The sequence below is a fragment of the Etheostoma spectabile genome, chromosome 8, assembly GCF_008692095.1.
Source record: "Etheostoma spectabile isolate EspeVRDwgs_2016 chromosome 8, UIUC_Espe_1.0, whole genome shotgun sequence".
Lineage (NCBI taxonomy): Eukaryota > Metazoa > Chordata > Actinopteri > Perciformes > Percidae > Etheostoma > Etheostoma spectabile.
The window spans coordinates 14,022,855-14,027,005 of NC_045740.1; the positions used below are offsets into that span (position 1 = coordinate 14,022,855).

Sequence of the window (4,151 nt, forward strand, 5' to 3'; positions counted from 1 at the left end):
AATGAAAGCTCAGATGGGCCGAGCTGGAATGTTGAATATTGCTCCTTATGATGTCATAAGGGGCAAGGTTACCTCTCCTTTCTCTGCTTTGCGTGCCCGCCCAGAGAATTTGGCCCACCCTTGAGAGAGAGACATTATGGCTTTCAAACGAGCAAAGTGGCAGTTGGTCAAGGCAACACCCCCAAGCCTCCCCTTGCCCCCCCCCTCTCCCCCCTCCCCCTTAAAAGGTACAGCCTCAGAAATGGCACATACTAAGGAAAGCTCATGTGGGCCTGGCTCTAGAGGCTGTAATTCTGCACCAAGGCTGAATTTTGGGAAAGAGATTTCAGATACAGTATTAGGGGACCATCAAGGTCTATATAAAAGAGACTTCAGAAACAGTATTAGGGGACCACTAAGGTCTATATGAAAGCATCCAAAGAGCACCATGTCATGGGACAAAGATTTGCAAAATCTCCACTCTGACCGGAGTTTTTTAGAAAGACTCGTTTTCAGAGGCAAATTCTCCGTTTGCCTATAAACGAAGGGCACAAGCGAAGGGAAATATCTCTTTCAAAATAACCATGTACGTGGAAAACAGGGTCCTATGGAGCCACGCTGCTGTTGTGGCTAAAACTCTTACTTCAGAGGTGTTAGACAACCGGCCATGGAAGATATTAAAACATCCTGGCATCACAAGGGAAGGTTTGAACATGTGTCTCTCAGTAACACATCTTTGACAGTCGTGGTATCTTTAGAACCAGTCAAGCCATTCACATACCTTTTTTCATTATAAAAATGACTCAGAACAATTCATCAGTTATCAATATAGTTGATGATTCAGTTTATAGTTAAAAACTAACCCATTAATCTAAAGTGATTTACATTCTGGTTCTTTCCTCTATGGTTCCTCCATGCATATTAGTTTGTGTGTGTGTGTGTGTGTGTGTGTGTGTGTGTGTGTGTGTGTGTGTGTGTGTGTGTGTGTGTGTGTGTGTCTGTGTTTATTGAGGAGGCGGTGTCCACAGTTTTGGCCACACCCCACACTCATGCTGAGTGACACTGCCTGCTATCAAATCCTACATGATCACTCTGTTATACATAACTGTTAATCTTAATTGATTTGGCAATTCACTTGAAAACAATTACTGTTATTTCACACAGGAGGGTGCTCCCGAATCCCACCCACCGACATCACTGTGATGTAGCCCAGCTCCCACCCTACCGGCCCTACGTGGACGCGCGTGCGAGTGCACGCTCGGTACGACAGGCAAGCGATTGTAGACGAGAAGAAGAAGGAGAGAGGGCAGAGAGCAGGCGAGCTGTGAGAGAAGCCGTAGGACGACGTGACGAGAGGACTCCAAACAGAAGCTCTCAGGACTACGACACGCGCACACAGAGAAGGGAAACAGAAAGAAACAAGGTCATATCTACAGAAGATTTGGGGAATCGTGCAGCGGGATACGTGCTGCGGACTGTTGAGCACGACAGCGTTTCCCTGCGGTAAAACCAGCCTGAGTTGTTGGACAGGAGGCGCGCGGCTTGCCTGCTCTTCTTCGTCAGAAAAAAAGAGGTTTTTATAGCGGGAGGTTTACGGAGCGGCGGACTGAAGTCACAGTGGAGAAGGTAAGCCCCCATTTCCCCCCTTTTAAGTCCTATAGTATTTAGCTGTCAGTAAAACGGGAACAAGAGAGCTCGGAGTGGGTAATGTCAAACCTCGCTGTCTGTCTGTCTGTCTCTCGCTGTCAATTTAACATCAGCTGCAGCCTCCTGCGTCCCATTCATATGTAATCTCAGACCACGTAACAGTATGAAAGAAATGGACCGACATGGTCAAAATACCCTCCCGCTGCCCCCGTACGCACCCAGGGCTCAAGTCTCCCCCCTCCTCCCGCCTCACCTCACCCCTCCATCGCCACTGCTGCGGCCGCCTCGGATAAATGTCACGGTGTTTTCTTACATAATGCGTAAATGTGCAGTTACAGATGTTGCCTGGTGTATGCTGGACGCCACATCTGGGCTGCAGTTCGTGTCTGTGGAGTCATGACACAGTACAACAGCCCCAGCAATAAACGTGACGCACTGGGATAAATGTATGACGACTGGAGCTCGAACCATCCGGACTAGAGCGGTGCTGGTTGGGTTCATTGTCGCAGAGGGAGGTTGGAGCTTTGAATTGTGCTGTAAAGGCTGCAGATATGTGTGTGTGTGTGTGTGTGTGTGTGTGTGTGTGTGTGTGTGTGTGTCGGACTGTTGTGACATTTTTCGTCGTGTGTGAGACGACTTTAGGGCTGCTTACATCACACTGCTGCTGCCTGATGGTGCCTGATGGGGCATGGCTGAGGCATTTTTTTTAATACAGCTGGGCACCGGATGTTTAGTGGGTTGCAATCATAGACAGTTAAAGAGGTTGCAGTGGATGGATGTTAATGTAGTTTGGGGAAAAGGCTACTGTGTGATCTCCTCTTGATCACAACAAACTGCCACAGACAAACTCATACACACTATTGTCTTATAACTAAAATGTGACGCTTTACATTGTCATGTTCCGAGCTGAATTGATGAGTCACTTATTCAATAACTCGATAGACTTAAAATGTATATGCAACTTAAGTGTCCTTAAACGTGACCCTATGCTGGCTTGCTTAGTTGTGTATGATATTAAACTAAATATATTTTGGTTTTGGACTGTTTGTCAGACAAAGCAAGCAGTTTGAAGATGTCAGGTAGGGCATCTCTACTGCAGTATTGACCAAACAATGGAATTGATTTTTCTGAGAGATAATCAACAGATAAACCAACAGTGTCAATAGCGTTGTGTTAATTTTTATTTATGCAGAGCATATAGAGTGAAGCTCTACATTTTTAATATAATGTAGTGAATGAGGAGAAATAGCCTGGGATAGGTAAGGACACAGTAGCATGGTTAAAGACTCAGAATAAGAGCATTATTAGCGTTAGATCAGATGGATTCGCCTATTTGTATCTTTTATGTGAATTTCATACCATCACTAAGTTTAGAGTTGTGAGACTCAGTAAGGCAGGAACAGACAAAGTGGGTTTTTTACCCTGGCTTCTGTTGGGTTAGGTTGTCTTTAGTCAGTTGACATGTTAAAACAGGTCTTCATGGCCTCGGACAGACCAGACCAGACCAGCAGTGCCCTCGAGGTCTCTGTCCACCAGCCCAAAAGCATGGAGAGATGACCCGCCCTACTCCTCCCTTCTGGCTCTGAAGTGCCATAGCAACAGCATATGTCACATATGTGACATGCATGTGCAATGTTCATGAAATTCCACAGTGAAGTCATTACAGGTGCATTATTGTGAAATGCCAAAACCGACAAGTGCTTCCCACGTTATGCATGTGATGTGCAGTCTGACTTCCTGGCTGCTGATTCAGTCAGGAGAAGAATTCCTTTACTGTGATGTCAACTTTGCTGACATTAACATTTCATTCAGATTATTACGTAAGTGGCAAAGCTCTTGAGAGCAGGACTGAAAACATTGCTTTGACAGCTCCAGCTGCCCAGCGAACACACTTGTGACCGAAGCGGAGCAGCTTGAAAGCAACTCAGAATTGCTGTGACAGATGAAGACGTCACGGCAGAAGAAGAGCATCCACAGTGACCACATCAATCACATGCAAGGATAAGGGGGCTTGAATAGGAATTTCATTCATTTAAATAATTCATATGAAATGAAAGCCTCTTTTCCTAAAGCTGTTAAAAGACACTACCGATACTTGATACAGGAGTAGGCATTTTTTTAAGCATTAACTGTCTCTCCTGTGGTTGCTGCTCCTTCAACATCATAGGCTGTCCATCTGAACCACTCAGGCCCGTTTCCCATACATACTCGTTATCCAGAAAGAGGAAAAACAATGCTCCATCCATGTCCCAGATGACTGGAGCTGCTCACTGATAGTTGTGTTTTTTTTTTCTTTTCACAGATATGTTTTTTGGACATTTTTGGCCTTTATTTTTGACAGGATAGATGAAGATATGGAAAAGGAGAGAGAGAGGGGAATGACATGCAAGGTACATGCCTCAAGGAGTAAACCTCTATGGGCACCTGCTCTACCAACTGAGCTATCTGGGCGCCCATGCTCCACTGAGAGTTAATGTGAGAAATTACATTTAAAGTAGGTCTGCACAATTAATCGCAATTGTATC

The 4,151-nt window shown here is 45.3% G+C and overlaps 1 protein-coding gene across 17 annotated transcripts in view; it reads left to right on the top strand.

The window, feature by feature from the left end:
- The window catches only part of myo9ab (myosin IXAb), a 157,329-nt gene that overhangs the window by 9,580 nt on the left and 143,598 nt on the right, over positions 1-4,151 (top strand). For 9 of the 17 annotated variants that reach the window (XM_032523977.1, XM_032523978.1, XM_032523972.1 and 6 more), the window contains exon 1: positions 1,179-1,605. The gene's annotated coding sequence lies outside the window, so the exon portion shown is untranslated. Of the gene's footprint in view, positions 1-1,176; positions 1,606-4,151 lie in introns of those variants that run through there. The other 8 variants (XM_032523982.1, XM_032523984.1, XM_032523988.1 and 5 more) reach the window with 5 other exon arrangements.